The sequence below is a fragment of the Peromyscus leucopus genome, chromosome 13 (assembly GCF_004664715.2).
Source record: "Peromyscus leucopus breed LL Stock chromosome 13, UCI_PerLeu_2.1, whole genome shotgun sequence".
Classification (NCBI taxonomy): Eukaryota; Metazoa; Chordata; class Mammalia; order Rodentia; family Cricetidae; genus Peromyscus; species Peromyscus leucopus.
In genome coordinates, this window is record NC_051074.1 from 17,870,302 (window position 1) to 17,889,046 (window position 18,745).

Consider the following 18,745-nt stretch of genomic DNA (forward strand, 5'->3'; position numbering starts at 1 on the left):
TACTTATAAATTAATATGTTACTCATTTTATATGACTGTGGTAGTTACTGGTCATAAATATATCAAATAGTTAAATGTATATTCCTAAATGTCAATATTGTAGTTGATTCTTCATTTTTGTTATATTTTAATATAGCCTTTTATATAAATTATATGAAATGTAAAATTATTCAGTCTAATAGTTAACAATTATCTTCTTATAGTTTCAACCTCAATTCTATACATTCACAATGTGTCTAATACATAGAAAAATTTTGTTTGGTTATTTTCATTTACTTTTTGTTTGTTTTTTAACTCATGGTCTCACTCTGTAGCACAGCGTGGTGTCACATTTGTGATCTTCCTGCCACCCAGGAGCTGAGATTGCAGGCATGTACCTCTGTGTCCAGGCAACAGAAACAATTAATAGACGCATTAGCACATGGAACTTAATGGTTGTTCATTTGAAGTTATGCTTTTCTGACCTTCCATCACATGTAACATTTGCTCCAAACATTCTCTGCAGCCTTGATATTTCTGTTAGGATGAAGCCAGACTCCTCTCCAGGATTCCAGCTTTTCTTGTATTTATAGTCCACAAGGAAGTATTTTGTGGTGCCATAAACACAGTCAACAAGTCAAAAGTTCCCAACTCAGAGCCATGGCAGGGACTATCACAAGCCATTTTGTCCAAACAGATCATCACATTGGCTACACAGGCTTGAACTATTATCTGTTCTGTCAGCATTGACAGCTCACAGGAGGCCTGATGTCAAAAGCAAGATAGGGTGAAAAGAGAGCCATAGATGATCTATCTGCATGAGTGTAACACACAACAACATGAAGCAGTCTATCAAAGGATCTAGTGTCTTTTTTAGGTAGCAGCCTAGATATTGTCTAAAACCTTAGCCTAGCCTCCTGTGCAGTGAAACTTAGGTACAGAAAATAGATACTTTACTTTATGTTTCCTTTTGTGACTGAACCCATTAATATGTCAAGAAAAGATATGACATCTTTTAATAACTCATATCTTAAAGTTTATGGGACAAATTTTCTATACCTCAATATTGATGTGGATCCAGAAAACAAATAGATGTTACTAAACCATAAGATCTAGCTTTCCATGGAGCCCACATTCAAATGTTCTATATCTCACTGTGAGCACAGACCAAGGAGATATGCTCTCATGCACATATCAACAAACAAGTTGAAAACAGAGTTATGTGAATCTTTTCCCCAATTTTATACCAAATTTTGAAACACAATATTAAAAATATTTTCTATAAGTATTACTTAGGACTCTTTTATATGCTGTTTCTTTTTCTAAAGTAAATGTGTTACTAGCTGAACTTAGATACTGTGGCTGTTGAATTCTTTATCATGAATACAATGAACAAAGGTCATAGAAAAAACAGAATACTTTTTCTTTATGTAATTTTTTTCATATAATATGATCATCTTTTCCCCTCCTCTGATTTGTCTCAAATCTTACCCATCTCCCTTCCTACCCAACTTCATGCTTTCTCTCTCTACCTCAAAAACAAAAACAAAAGTTGAAACAAACAAAATCAATAGGCTAAATAAATAAATAAATATTTTTTTAAAAAAATTAAAATAAAAAAGTCAGTTTTGTATTGTATTGACCACCTACTCCTGAGCATGGAGCCTACTTTGGTGTGTGGTTGACATATCCAATGAGACCCAATTGGAGAAAACTGACTTTCCCTTTCCCAGCAGGTATCAATTGCAAATAGCTCTTTGGTTAAGGGTGGGATTTTATGTCTACCTTCCTTCTCAGTGCTAGGACTTTTCACCAGAACATTTTCATAACACTAAAGCATTATATTATTAATAACATCCTCAAAGCTAAACAGGCTTTCATAAAATCATGTTAAATAAAAGTAGAAACCGTGTACTGAAAGATAAAATATTATCTTATTCTTTTATTTTGATTGAGATTAATAGAAACAAGTTGAAATTAGAGAAATCACACTACATTTTCTAGACAGCAAAGCAGACAAGTCTACTAACCAGTGTCAGAAGAAACAGGAATGTACCTGTTAAATTACACTCTTCGACTTCAGAACATGATCTTATAACCCACCAGTGTGGTTCGAAATAAGGCTGGGGGAAGACTGTCCCTTCCTGTGCTGCAACTGTAAACTGCTGTTAGGAAAGATGCCAAGTACAAATGAATATTACCTTAGAGACGTCAATGACATCACCATATCAGAATGTCCCCTAACAATATCACTTGCTGTTATTTGATCTAATATTACATATCTTCAAAAATTGTCATCTCAACATGACTCTAACAAGTAATTGTCAGAAATCAAATGTGTCTATGGTCATGTGAAAGAAGGATACATTTTCATTTTGGACAAAGTAAAAGTATGTAAAAATGCAATTAACAAAGCCTCTGTCTGCATTGTCTCCACATTTTTCACATTCCCTTTCCCCAAAGTCCTCTTCATGGGGAACAGATCTGGGCAGAGCAGGTTGGACTACCTACCACCCAGGTATCAGGAAAGGGGATGGGTGATAAACCTGGGATGCTGTAGCAAAGTGAGGGGCCCACCTTCTCTCCTTGTTTAGTTGTGAAGAAAGTGGCCATTTGTCCCAGCCTTGGTCCTAAGCCTTGTAGTTACTTGAATTAAAAATGTCTTTTATATGAAAGAAAAGAAAAGAAAACCTACATAGCAATATGTTTCAGAGTTGTAAGGCCTGGTCCACTACATAAAGGAAGTGTGGAGGTGATAGTTAACCTCAATTGTCAACTTGATGAGATCTAGAATCAACTGGATTCAATCAAACTCATCTCTGGACATGTCTGTGGAGTATAAACCTTGTGAGGTTTGCTGAGTTGGTAAGATGTTCCCACTGTTAGTAACAACATCCCTTGGGCTTTGGGAACCTGGACGGTATGAGAAAGAAGGCATAAGTTGAGCATAGCCTTCATTCACTGCTCTGTGTTTCCTGACTCTAGATGCAGTGAGACTAGCTGCTTCAGATTCTTTCATCTTTGACTTCCCCTCCATGAAGGACTGGACCTTTTCACTGTGAGTCAAAATAAACCCTGTCTCCTTTCTGTTGCTTTTTTCATGGTCTTGTATCTCAGTAACAGGGGAGGGAACTAAGCCAGCAGCCAATAGGCTAACTGTTGAGCAACGGCCACAGCTGAAGGATATATATTCCTTCTGTGGGCTCCTTCTGTGGGCTCTGGTATTGCTCTCCACACTAAAGCCAGGGCAAGTTTTTAAATGATTGAACTTACATCATTCATTCCCTGTGCTAAGGATTGCTTTCCCTGAAAATAAATTCAAATTCCTTTCTCTGACCCCAGCTTACCACTCTGCATTCATGCCTTTTCTCACTGTGTTCTAACTACACTGTTTTCTTTTATGAACTTTTCAGCAGATACAATAGAACATAAAAATTGAATATGTTAATAGAGTACCAACATAGTGCGTCCATGTAGGTATGCACTGTGCAATGTTTAAATCAAATTAAATAATCTGTTCCTTCAATCACTTTGACACATATCCAAGGCAAAACTTTCAATATCTCTTCTAGTTTCTTAAAATAAATGGGAATTATTGTTATGTATAGTTAATATATTGTGCAATAGTACACCAGAAAATTTTGTTCCTACCTCACTATCCATTGATCCAGACAATTTCATTCACCCTCTATTCTGCTGCTTTGGGATATATGTAAACTCCATTTACTCTTGTTTATATGTGATCAAAATTCTACATTTTACATATGGTCAGGATGTGATCCTACCTTCTATGCCTAGCTTATTTCCTTTAACATAATGATCTCTACTTTGATCCATGAAGCCAAATACAAATACAGTCTGCTTTCTAATTTTAACACCATTAGCTATGTACATCATGGCTAAGCACCAAACATTGTTCTCCTCTCTCCTTAGCTGTGCAGAGTTGCTTTCTTTAATTAAATTCTAGGAATAGGATTGTGCCTATCTTATTTGCTACATGATATATCCTTCAATACTATTTGTGCTATGAATTAGTATATATAATGATCAATGGATCCATGTCAAACTGTTCAGAAACTTTCTTAATGAAGATTTACCCAAGTATGGACTTGAACAACCATGATAAAAAGGAGAAAAAATAAATAAGGTTCTATTCTGAGTAATTTTAAGAAATAACCAATGTAAAATAAAAATTTTTAATTTAATAATAATTTTTAAAAGATCAGTGTGAGCTGCAGACTGAAGTCAATGCCAGTCTGGACAACTTAATGAGATCCTGTCTCCAAACAAAGAATAAATGGGGGACTATGATGGAGCTCAGTAGTAAGGCTCTAGCTGAACACTCAAAAGGCTCTAGGCACTACCATAAATAAGATATGTATGTCTGTATAGGTCTCAAAAAGAAAATGCGTGATGGCACCTAGTACAGAGAGATACCAAAGAAGAAACTGGCAGATAAGAAAGGTCCCAATGAATGACCTTTTCCTCCTTGTGAGAAACTGAAATTTGCAAATTTATGAATCTTCAAGAGCTGGCAATAATAAAAAGGAGGTAACAGTAGGAAGGATAAGTACAGGACCCGGGGGTGTAGAGATTCCAAAGGGAACTATTTTCAACACAGGAGCCATACTATTGTCTGTGCCCTATCTCCACTCCCCAGTGGAGTTCCCCTTTAGATAGCTCCCAGGTATTTTCATGGCATCTTCCCTCTGCCTGGTCTCTGACATGTTTTTCTGTATATGAAGCCAGACAGAAGCACTGGAGAATGAAAACCATGAAAGAATCTTGACTATTCAGAGACAGATGTTTCTGGATAAATACTCAAGTTTTTGGAGCCCTGATGAAACAATTATAAAATGTCCCCATCACAGTGTCCTAAAAGTTGCCAGATAACTTCCAGCTGCCCACAGTGATGAAAGAGTTATTAACCCATCTTTCATTTCCTCTCCTTCCTCCCTTGCTCAGTTCCCCACGCCATTGTATTTCTGGGGTTCCTTCCCAAACCAGTTACATACAATGAAATCTTCATCCTAACTGCTTCTTTAGTAGAAAACCAAGCCATATGTGTGTTGGCCATCACCAGCTTCATTAGAGAAGTGAGACTACTTGCAAGAGACCCTCCAGATCAGGCCTGTTGACTGGTGAGGTTCCCTCATAGGAGAAGCATGTGGAGAGGGTCAGGAGATAATCATGATGGTTGTCAAGTTCAGTGGATAGTGCTTGTAATGATTATTTATCAATTTGACACAAACTAGAGTGATTTGGGAAGAAGGAATCTCTGTTGAGGAATAATCTCCCCCTGATTGACCTGTGAGTATGTCTATGGGAAATTTTCCTGATTAATCATTGATATGGGAGGGCCCAGCCCCCTATGAGGTACTACTGAGTTGTATAAGAAAGGCTAAGCAACCCAGCTATGGAGAACAAACCAAATAAGAAGACTCCCTCCTGGCCTTTGTTTCAGTTCCTGCAGCCTTCAGTTCTGTCTGCTCTGGCTTCCCTTGATGATGGCCCCTGACCTGTCTTTTTCCTCTCTCTCTCTCTCTCTCTCTCTCTAAGAAAAAGAAGAAGAAGGAGAAGGAGGAGGAGGAGAAGGAGAAGGAGAAAGAGAAGAAGAAGGAGAAGAAGAAGAAAAGAAATGACCATATATTGGCAGTGAATGCTAAGGACCCAAGTAGGAAAAAAATGTTAGATAAACCTGAGAAAGAAGCAAGAGCAAATAAAACATGGGTAGCAAAAACCCATTCCACAGCTAAATATACTTTAGGATATTACATATGTGTAGACAAAAGATAGAAATGTTTCTCTAAGGCCAATGCTTTAAGTGACATTGGAAGCACTCAACAGTCTACTCTTAAAAATTTGTGCTGAAACTGACTTCATAAAAGATATCAAGGTCTTAGTGACTATAAGTGCCATAGGCCATGTTAGAAGTCTCAACAGTTAACGTCTCAAAGCCTATTTTTATCAGACCTTTGGGTAGCATTCATGCAAAATGGTTCTATTTTTAAAACCCCAAAACTTTGAACATATGAATTATGTGTGCATGTAATATCACAAATATTATAAATTATGACCCTGAATACGTTAATCTATCCCTATTTTTCATCAGAAAAATGGAGGTAATATTGCATCATTATGTTATTCAAAGTATTAAACATTTTCATGCTTGTAGAGCACTTAGAAAAATGCATGGAACCTAATAAATAATAGAAATGAAATCACTATGTTTAAATACATTTTGATTATTTCTTCAAATATCTGTACTTCTCATTATATTATAGACATTATGGCATGGATCCCATTAGCAAACATTCAGTAAATGTTTAATACTTACAAATTAAAAGTATTTATATTAATAAAGAGAAGGGATCACAAAAACTCAAGATAAAATGACTTGAACAAATATAGACAGGTTAATCTAGTACTGATAAAATAAAAGCATTTATAAGATTAAATGAATTCATCCCCAGGGGGGAAAAACATTAATAACCTAGGAAAATGCTGAACAGTTGACAAGCACTTGCACATACATTATCTCATTTAAGCTCTGTAATCACACTTATGATGCCTGAAATTTAAAAGGTTTATGAGACTTACTTATGAGATCACATTTCTAATAAATCTTGCTGTCATCCCAAGTCCTAGTCAGGTGCTGCTTTCATAACATTTTTTTTAAATATCTATTTTCAATTCACTGAAGGAAAGAAAGGCACAGTAATTTCGTGACAGTGTGTACTAGTTGCCAAGCTCTATTCTAGGCATAGATGATACAGTAGTGTAAAAAAAACAATCAGAATTCCCTGCCTGTAGTAGAGCTTCCATTCTTTACATTCTGCTTTAAGAATAGATGTTTAGGAAGACAGCACAGCAAGGAGTGAAGTAAGAGCGGAGAGGTGGTGAGAAACCAGATCACTTGCAAGCTTGTAAGTCATCGTCAAATCTTTTTTTCTCTTTGTTTTCAGTTGACCTGAGAACGAACTGAGGATTCTGCACAAACGAGTGTCCAGTTTTAACAAAATCTGGAAATAATAGTGCCATGATGACTCTGCTTCCAACTCATGTAGGGTAGAAGGACAGTGAAAGAGTAAGGGAGAAGCAGAGATCAGATCCACGTCGGCAGGATGCTACCGGGTTGCAGAGCAAAGAGCACCGCTGTCTCAGAATTAAGCAGTGAAGGTGGCAAGGGAAGGCTGAACTCTGACTGCATTTAAAAGGTTAATAGAACCCAAATTGATAGAAAGTGTGATGTAGGAGAGACGAGAAAGAGCAGCTAAGGGTGATTTAAGTCTGACCCCTTCATAATGGCAGACCCATAAACTGGGAAGAAACAGTCTATTGGTGGTGGCAGGCTTTGATGGCACACGATGGCACACAGTGTTTCGCTTCTGAAATGTAAACTGTAAAATTCATATTAGAATATTGGAGGTGTCGAAGAGCCAATTAGATACCCACGTGTAAAGTTCAGAAAAAACTTCGAGGGATAATTGCAAAGTCTATTATGTTTTAGAATTATAAAGTTTGTTATATGCATGTGTGTATATATGTATGTATATATATGTGTCTTTATCATACACATGCAAAACACATATTTTTTTAAAGACTGACTGAAAGAAACATGGCAAAGGAGGAAATTCAAAAAGGCAAGTATCAAAACGGAACCCTGGCACTCCTCATGCTCAGAGGGAGAAGAGAGGAGAAGGGATCAACAGCTAGCTCAGGCTGCCAGAAAAGTGAGTGGTCAGAAATAAAGTTTATAGCCTGAGACATACATCAGTTTGTTGAAGAAAAAAATGTTGGACAATATTAAATGCCATATTCTCATCATTTATCTAGGGTTCTTGGGACAAATAGAAGAAGCAGACAACTCATAATGCACAGAAATTATAAAAATCTAAACATGTGATTCTGAAGATGCAAGCCTTGGTCAAGTTAAAATTGTCCTTCACATTTCTTCAATGCAAGTCAAGTGGATGTTGGTCCGTTTCTCTCACTTATGTTACCAGAAGTAAACACTTAGAGTGAATAAAAAATAGCCAGGGAGGACATCTATTTCTATTCTAATATAATTAGCCAGGGATTCTCTGTCCTGGAAAAAAATTAGTCTTACATATTTCCTTCATGCAAATAATAAAGCCTAAGTTGGTTCCAAATAGATTCTAGATCAGTGAAATCATTATTGGAAGAAAGTCAAAAGCAGGACATAAAAAAAGAAATAGGCTGCAGATTATTTTTTTCAAGTAATCATCACCCCCATTGGCCCTGTGCTTGCTACTTGCCAAAATCACCACCCAAGCTCCCTTAAAGTGGCATTTGTATTTACCAAGTGATCTGTTCATGATTTTAAAATGATTCTGATAAGGTTAAGCTATTTATATTTTTCTTCTTTATAACTTACAGTGGAAGAGGGTTTGGAGTAGAGCAGACATTAAAATACCCAGGAAGTTCTGGGGTAGTTGCATGAACTGAAAATGGGTCCAGAAATGATGAGGAAAGAATACTCCACCAAGGGCAAATGTGAAGATTTAATTAAAGATTATAAGAAGTTGCCCTTTGAATGTAAGTTTGGTTCATACTAGGGTATTTTTTCCCTTTAACTTGCTTTCTGTTTAATCACTCAAGTTTAATAAAAATAGAAAAAGAACAGATGTACCAACTGAAATAAAAGGCTGAACACTTTCTATGATTCATTCTGTAAGCACCTTTACCAATGTATATTTCTATGAACCTTATTACTAATGCTGATCAATTTATATTCAAAATACACCACATTTTCATCTATCAACCCACAAAACCCACCAAAAACATCCAAATAATCTCTCTTTATGATTGTCAGTCAAGTTTTTGTGAACACATCCTCAATTCCCCCTGGAATGACTCTTTCTGGGACGGCAAAGTGCATATTGTCATAGGAGTTCAAATTCCTCTGTTCACCACCAAAATGATGAAGTTCAGAAATGGAAAGATAGCTAAGCATCAGAAGTTCTTCTAAAACTATAACCATCTCTGTTATCATTTTATTCAAAGGTTTTAAAAATATCTAAAAACAAAAGCACAGACTATCTCTCATTTTACTTTGTTCTACAAACTAGAGAACCATCATGGAAAAAAATCAAAGTATTAAGTTTCCAAAAAAGCTAGCACCAAAAAAGTAAAGTTTTCTTTTAGTATGAAAGAAGTAAAACTATAGATTTTTTTTCTAAATAGCACAGGCTGATTTACCTCATAAAGACAGGTACCCAGGGGGGAAAGTGCCACACTCATTTCTCCTAAGTTACACAAGAAGTCAATGGCAAGTGTTAGGCATGAGACAGAAATGAAAAATCTTCAAAGCAATAATGGACACATGAAATACATCCCATAGGGAAATAAGAGAGCCACAGGAAAGAAATCAGCGTAGTGAATACAACTTCACAAGCAGCATAATTCCCACAGGAGTTCTCCTAATATGAACCATTAAAGCCATGTGTTTAACATTTGACGAAGCTAAGTTCTTTGTCGTGTGCAGAAGCACCAGACACAGCAAGCATTAACCTGATTCTGTAATAGGCAATGGATCATCCAATTTGGCATTTTATTGTAAAATAACATTGCAAATATGTACACCAAATCTTGCTGGATTTTTTTTCTCATGAGTTAAATGAGCGGGTGAGATTCTTGTCTGAATATTAAGTTCAATGTGTTTATTCTTTCAAAGGATGGCTATTGTGAAATCTCATGGCCATGTCTACATAGTGAAAACATCAGAAACAATCTTCTCCATGCTTTGCTCCACACATCCCTTTTTCCTCAGTCAACATGGAAGTACTGAAAACACTGAATGAGAAGATGGACTCCTCGGTATCTCATGGGAGAAATATCAAAGTTGTCTCATCTCCAAAACTGTCTATCTCTAAATGATCCTAAATTTATACTCAACCCAATGATTATCCAATTATTCAAATTATACACATTCTAATAGGTTGTTTAAGTTACCAACTATCCCTATCTCAGCACTGTTTGTATCGGGATAATGTGGTTAAAAAAAAAGATACTGTGCTCCACAGACACTATGAAAAGGCATTGGCATTCAACCTCCACAGTGATGAACAAAGGTTAGTTTCCCAGCCACTGGAAACTGAACCTTGAATAATAACCCATATTTTCATTCTCTCTCTCCTCTCAGTCAGGCAATGATGCAAAACAAGAGAACTCACCCAAGGCTTTGAAACAGCTGTTAGGAAGTAAGGTAATTGAATATTTTATTTGGAGGTCAAGAAAAAGTTGATTTCAAAATAATCACAAGCTGACATGCTTTAAGATACCATTTTCAGTTGTCCTGATCTGTGGAGAATTCTGCTGATCTCAAAAAGTGACTACCATGATACCCCCAAACACCCCAATGAAAAGGAAGAGACAAGGTGAGATTGTAGGTAACCTTAATGGGCTCCCTTCGCTGTAATTTAAAAGAGACAGGAGAGGGAACTAACATTCAGACACCGTGCTGCTTAAATCTTAGAGTCAACTTCATAACCAGAATTTCCCGTATCTCAGTGTAATTACCAGTATATCATGTAAAACATCGCCTCACTTCAGAATTCCATAGTAGGAATAACAATACTTATAGCATGAACACACGGTATATTGCCCATCTCAGTATTCCTTCAGAATGATCCTAAAAACTAGGGTCATTCTAACTGAAGAGGCTTCAGTTCTCAGAAACACTTACCTAGGAGTTTGCATTTACTTTGTACAAATATAATACTTTATTAATTCTTTGAGACTCTTCTATATGCATATAAAATATTTTAATTATATTTATACCTGCTTCTCCCCTAACTCCTCTCTTCCATTACCCTCTCCAAACTTTCTGATTTTTTTAAATAACTCACCAAATACAATTTGTGCTGACCACATATATGTGGGTATGGGCCATCCACTAGAGCATGATAGACTAATGAGGAGGAGCCACACCCATAAAGAAAACTTTCCCATCCCAGAAACCATCAATAGCCAAAAGGTCCTAAACTAGAGATGCAGGTAACTATAGCTGCTGTGAGTTCATGATTGTGGCAGTCTACACGTGCAGAAGACATTATTTCTCTCTGGCCCTTACCAACTCCATACTCTTTCAAACTTTCTCTGTTTCTTAGATGATGGTTCCTGGGCTTTGAGTGGGTGGATTATACAGATGTCCCTTTTGTGACTGAAAACACTACAGACATTCTCTGCATTTGACTGATTGTGAGGGTCTGCCTTAAGAAACTTCTCTGATGAGATAGGAGGTCTGTACTAATATAGGGGTATAGAGATATTGATTTAGGGGTGGTTTAATACTTTGTGCATTTAGCAAAATAATAATAATAATAAGTTCACAACTAGGACTGATGAACTCCCCAAACATGGATTCTTGGCCAGGTTTACAATACCAGGCTTGTGTTTCCTCCTGTGAAGTGTGCCTTAAACCCAATCAGAAAGAGGAAACTTATAATTTTATGTGATATATATTTACATATTTAAGATATTTAATTAAGAGTTAATGCTCCTCCTAAAAATCATAGGCTGTCAAATTAAAATCTCAGCACTGGGTATAGGATACTTACCTACAAGTGGTTTGTCAGGACTGTCCTGGAGACATCAAAACAATACAGACATTTAAAATAGCTCTTGGCTGCCCACCAGAACTTGATGGTAAAATCCTGTTGCTGAAGATATACACTTTGGTCACAAGACATGGAGAAATCAAATTGTTACTAACCAAGAAACATCATCCCTGCTGGTTAGCTTTTATAGTACTAAAAAGTACTATAGTAGGCTGCTGGGGGAAAGCCATCAAAGGTCTTAAGCAAACAGAGACTCAGTGAGCTATTTTAACTTTTCAGGACAAAGTAGATACAACTACAACATTTCAATGAACTTTATACTTAAAGGTAACTACTTAAGTAGAATTAACTATGACAGTTTCAAATCCCACAAGCCATATGCAAGAGGTCAGGGATAAGGGCACACAAGAAATTACTGGAAAAAATATTTCTTTATCTAGGCAACAGGTATATATATATATATATATATATATATATATATATATATATATATATATATATATATATATAAAGCTTCCCTTCAAAAGCAAGTCTGAGATTATAATCTAGAAATCCAAAGAACCATGACAGTGCTCTGGGAAGGCTTTTAAAGTCAGTATCCCTTTCCCTTACAGCACTCTATTGGCTTCTCCAAAATAGTCAGACAAGATCCTTCTACAGTAATTTATGTGGCATTTTCCATCCTAACAGCTGGACCCTTTATGTTTGTAGAATTGCCATGTGGCCCGGCTGTTCAAAGCAACGGGGTTTTAGAAGTCCTGAAAGCAGGACGCTCACTTAAAGCCTACATAGGACATGTTACAAATTTAAAATATGAGAAGGAAAGGAATTCAGTTGCAAAGAGCATGAAACCTGAGTCCACAAGCTTTTACAAGGCCTTTTTAATGCAGTCAAAGGGGGATGAGAAATGTTCATTTTTCCAACTGTCAGCAAACACATGTATACAGCTTAACTAGCTTCCACCCCCCTCAGGGCCTTTCCCATGGTTTAGCTCCATCGCCAACAGGTTTTAAAAATCGATAGCATTGTTAGGTCACACTTGTCTCTTAAAATATTTATTTGTTTATTTATTTATTTATTTATTTATTTTTTAAAAAGGGTTATATTTCTGTTTAGGACTCATACTCAATATATCTGGAACTTCCAATTGATTGATGCCTAATATTCTAATGTTCATGCAAAATTGGAGGCTGAATAATTAGTGCAAGTACAGAAGTATATTTCGATCACATATAAATTGTTTCATTTATATTTCAAACTGTGAACAGCACGCTCAAATTATGAGAAACAACATAATAATAAAGATTAATGTTATTAAGTATTAAATTGTTTAAGAGAAATGATAGATATTATATATAATATTATATAGTACATACAGAATATATCACTTACCTTTATTGCTTAAAAATGGAAAGAAGTAACTTCTAGGTGCAAAAGTAAAATTTTTCTTCTGATATGTTTACATTTTTCATATTGAAGCTGTCTACAGGAAAGATTATACATATTTGAAATTCATAGTTAAACTAATCCATACCTTTTGATCTGAAAGTTTTTAACATTAATATTCAAGTTTATCTTTTCTTTAATTCCTTTAGTCACAAAAGATTTCAAATCTTTTATGGATCATGTGTTAGAAATATTGGAATATATGACAAAAATAACTTTCTTAGTATTTCTCAAAATTTATCTATGACCCTTTGCAAGTTCTACAGTGAATGTAAAATATATACCATGACCAAAAAAACCATCTCAAACACTGTGTTTTCATAAAATATATGACACAATGGGTACTTGATCGAAGAACACTTGCTATATCAAGCAATGACAATTAGTCAAACACACAGTTAGCATGCCACTTCTAAAAATGAGCCAAGATCAACCTTTTCATCCTTCTTGTCTATGTTACTTTCTTTAAAAGCATGGAAAGCCAGAGCTGCTCTTGCATGGTCCAGCACTCACTCTAGCTTTTACCTTTTCTGCAATCACCTTGTAGATCATATTATCAAAACAAAAAGCAAACCATTTTGTAAAAATGTTTAGATATATTAAAAAGAAAGTCGTTAGAGAGGTGATGGCATAAAAAAACTCAGCAAGAATCTTGTATCAAATTTGTTACAATTCATGTACTCTTTCATTCTTTAAATAGCAATTGAGCAGGTCATGTGTGCCACACATTGTCCTAGACGCTCAGAAGAAACAGTGGTTTTTAATGATAATGGCTCTATTGTGACCCTGTATTTTAATGTAAGAAAGACATTAATCAGTAATAAATAAATAAGACAATTTCTAAGACTTGCAATGGGGGAGATATGGTGGAGAAAAGTGGCAGAGAAATCAGTTAATACAACAGGAAGATATATATGGAAATAACTTATTTGAATTCAAACATGGACGAGAGGATCATCATATAAATATTTTAATGAGGCAGTCAATATAATAGGGTGTAGCTGGAGTTTTCCTGTGTCCAGCTGCTCAGACCCTAGTAAACACACAGAGATTTATATTACTTATAAACTGTATGGCCATGGCAGGCTTCTTGCTATCTAGTTCTTATATCTTAAATTAACCACTCTATTAATCTATAAGTTGCCATGTGGCTTGTGGCTTACCAGTACTTTTACATCTTGCTTCCTCTGTGTTTGGCTGGTGACTCCTGATCCAGCCTTCCACTTCCCAGCATTCTCCTCTCTGCTTATCCCACCTATACTATACTTCCTGCTGGCTACTGGGCAGTTAGCATTTTATTTATCAGTCAATCAGAGCAACACATTCACAGTATACAGAAAGCCATCCCCAGCAATAGGGACAGTAAGTACATAAAAAGATTTGGATGTTGGCTGAGCATGCACTTAAAAGGAAGAAAGACAGGAAAGGAGGGGGGAAGGGAGGGAAGGAGGAAGAGAGGGAGAGGGAAGGAGGTAGCCATGATTGTTGTAGAGCAAAGAGAAAGGTAAGAAATTCAAATCTGAGTAATAGACACATGGGCCAGGCTGGTCTTAGGATTGAGAATTCTACATGAATGGTGCCTACATATGTTTAAAAGTATGCAGCTATATCTCTGCCCCTCCCTCATGGTCTCATGTCTTGTTTTGTTGCCTATACTCTCTCACAGCTGTTTATTTATATTCACAAAAATATTAAAAGCTTGGATCTGCATATGAATGTGAAACAGAAGCTCAGAAAAGTTTTGCAAGAAATGCTAAAGAAAATTCCTTAAAAATAGAGACAATCATTCCATGTATTTATGTGTTTCTGCATTTTAAAAAATAGTGCCTAGAACGGCAGAGAGAGAAAGAGAATTCAAGAAAATTATATACAGTGCAGCAGATTTGTTGAGTCCCATTAGGAAAGGAAGTAGGAAATTGAGTTTTGATTATTAGAATTGCTCACGGATAGCCCTCATGTACAAACTTCCTGACTGTTTATCCAGATCGCCACTGTGGAAAACTAGATACTCTGTGGAGAGCTATTCATACTGTATTTCAGGATCAGACCTATCATCCCATGTATTTTTGCATTTAGTCACTAAGAATTCCTGTGCAGCACTTTCAGAATAGTAAAGGGTGGAAACATCCATTCCTAAGCTCTGGTCTCGCATGTGTCCCTCTGAGTACCACCAGCTACACTCTGCTATAGGTCCAAATTAGTCCACTCACTTCTACCTGACTGAAAGCCAGTGCCTTCTCCTCCCCAGTCAGAGGTGGAATAACAGTGCAGCCATGCTTTTCTTCTATTTGTTTACTCTAGCTTGCAATCAATAAATTGAGAAGTGGATTTATTCAAATAAGAAATTCCTGATATACTCCGAATGAACATGTTAATGTAAATAATGTAAAATACTGTAATTTACTACACTGATTTCTTATTTTAATATAGATTCACAAGCCTTAAAACAGTTTCAAAACATGCAAATAGAAATTACTTAGATACAAAATATTTTATCTACTGCAAAGTCAACAAGTATTCTAAACTTCTCACTTAAATTTTAGCTATTATAATTTTTAAATGTAATTTCCAGCTACAGAAGATGCAATAACCTTTTATGAAGTTTGAGCGTGTCAGGAATTCTCCCACTTGAGAAGTGGAGATAGGAAGATTGGTACTCACTCCACAGTCAGCCTTGGCTACATAACAAGTTCAAAGTGAGCCTAAGTTACATAAGGATATCTCAAAACTCGGCCACCCCCAAAAAATAAAATATTAGAGAATTAAAAAGAAAATGAATCAATATAAATTACAATAAATAATAAGCATTCTTGGTATTTTCCAATCCTTCACTAATGATGTACATGCTGTATGTATTACAGTTTTTTGTTTTTTGTTTTTTGTTTTTTTTGTATTTTCAATCTCCGTATTATAGATGAAGTCTTTCTGTTTGCAGCCTGTATTCTGCTTCTGGTATATAATGATACAGAGAAGAGCTACAGCTACAGTGACGTGTAGATTCCCTGAACTCCCATGCGCCCACTGGATTACAGGTATGCACCCCTACACAGGGGTAGACTTTAGGTATTAAATTAGTGCAGTGAAAACCACTGAGTTAAAGTCATTTTGTTCGGTGCCATTTATTGCTGAAAGTGGTGCTGGGTGATGGCAGGTGCTTTAATAGTGGCTATAAGAAAGGTAAGTATGAGGTGTGTGAGCTTGAAGCCAACCTGGGCCTGCATAGCCTGACTCCATCCAGGAGAAAAACTTCCTAAATGTAAAGATGCTAGACTCTTAACATGTGTACCTAGGAAGCAACCTAGAAAAGAAAATGTATTTCCATATCCGCGGTATGTAAGAATGTGTATGACAGTTTTTCAGGAACGTGACTGGAATTTTCACTCTGGAAACCTGACATATGACAAATAAAACCATAATATCTAATTACACTTTCTTACTCCGTTCAGTTATCAAAATTATTTCCATGCATTTATGTAATAGAAGTTTCCGCCCTTACCAACCTACAAGACAATATTTGATAGTTAAACAGGCTAAGAAATGGCCTCAACGATGACGTCTCCCTGCTTTTTGGGTTTGGTGTTGTTGGTTTGTTTGTTGTTGTTGTTGTTGTTGTCTGGTTTGGTTTGCTTGGTTTGGATTCTGTTCTGTATTTGTTTTGAGGCATGTTCTTACTATATAAACCTGGTTGACCTGGAATTATTACATGGACCAGGCTAGCCTCAAATACATAGAGATCCACCTGTCTCTTCCTCCAAAATGCTGCATTCACAGCCATAAGTCATCACATTGACTTATGTTATTTTTGTTAACAGGAAAGGGCTCATCTTTTTTTCAAATGTTCTGTTTAGTTTCTGCTGTCAAGAAAGGCTATAGAATTATGAATACTTGCTTTTATATCTTTCACTTTACTAGAATTGAGTGAGTCATAATGTGCTGAGTGTGATAGTCTTCATTCGATGTAAGCAAATTACATGGAAATTAAAAGGATGCCATCTTCAAGTAATCATTGTGTCTCTTACAATAATGTGTTGCCTGTAATTTCTACAAAATGTATATGAAGCTGCACTCATGCACATCAAATTTTCACTTGGGTAACAATGATCCACAGTTTCAAAATTTTACAACTAAATATCACTCTGGCTCCAGAAACAAAAGAGATGGCCTTAATTGTATTGATGCGTATAGCTACAGTGATCTCAATTTTAAAGGATGGAGCTCTTAAAACTGTAGCTAAGATTTATTTGACACTTCCAGTCACTGTTAACATGTTAGCTAAATTAATTAATTTAACCCACAAAACAAACCTCTGAGGCACAAACCATTATCATATGCATTTTAAGAGGTGGAAGTTGGAGTACAGAGAGGTCATGTGTCTATTAACATCTTATTAATCTGTTAAAAATCTCTACTAAAAAGACTTAGGTTAAAAATCTCATGTGAGTCATTTTGCTTCAACTGTTGATGCAATTATTACACATGAGAGGAATAAAAGTCCCCTTTCATTTGTGGGATAAATGTTACCTGATTAGGGTGAGTGATGCCCTGTTTCCTAGCACTATATTTAGACTTTTCTATTTTAACATGCAATATTTTCTGATGGTCTTCTTTTCTAATGGTGTGAGCACAAGATTATTCCAGATTTAAAACATGAATTATATTGCTTCTGCCCCATTTCTGTCTTCTGATGCAGCTAATATTTTCTAAATCCTCTACAAATATGGGTTTGATCTTTGCTTTGAACCAAAAATTATTTAGTAAAGTGTTCTTAAGTTTCATAGTGGATTTAAACAGAAATCAATTAACAAAAGCTCAAATGAGTAACAAGTTGCTCAGTTATTAAAATTTTTGCTAATAAAGGGTACTTAAAACACACTATGAATGGAAAATATTGACTAGAAATTCTCTAGAAAGTGTGAAGGTTCAAACCTCGTTAATCGTTGTAGCTTTGCCAATTATCTGCTTATATTGTTGAAAGATTTGCATGTGCATAGACTTTTACTATATGAAGTATCAAACTTTGTTTTCAGAAGCATGTTGTAGCGCCTTGTTTATTAATTGAAGCTGGGAAAGATAACATCAAATCTTTTTATTAGATGGTATCCTTGGCCACCAATGTACCTTTACTAATGTATGGCACTCCATTTCTTTTTTTTTTCTCTCTCTCTCTCTCATATATTACATCCCTACCTCATTTTACCCCCCCTCCACCTCTCCTCTTTCCCAGATTCACTCTCTTCCTTTTCCCTAAAAAAAAAAAAAGAAAGAAAAAAAAAAAGAGCAGGTCTCCCAGGGATATCAACCAAACACAATAAAACTGGAACAAATCCATATATCAAAGCTGGACAAGATAACCCAGTAGGAAAAAAAAAAGGATCCCAAGCACAGACAAGAGTCAGAGACAACCCCACTCCCACTGTTGGGACTCTAACAAGAACACCAAGCTACACAACCATGAGGTTTATGCAGAGGAACTAGGTCAGACCCACATAGGGTCCGTGTTTGCCCCTTCATTCTCTGTGATCCCCTATCAGCCCTACTTAATTGATTCTGTGGGCCGTGTTCTCATGGTGCCCTCGACCCCTCTAGCTGCTACAATCCTTCCTCCCATTTTTCCGTGGTGGTCCCCTGACTTCGCCTGGTCTTTGGTTGTGGGTCTCTACATCTGCTACATCACCTGCAGGAGGAAGTCTCGCTGATAACGATTGGGCTAGGCACCAATCTATGAGTATAGCGGAATA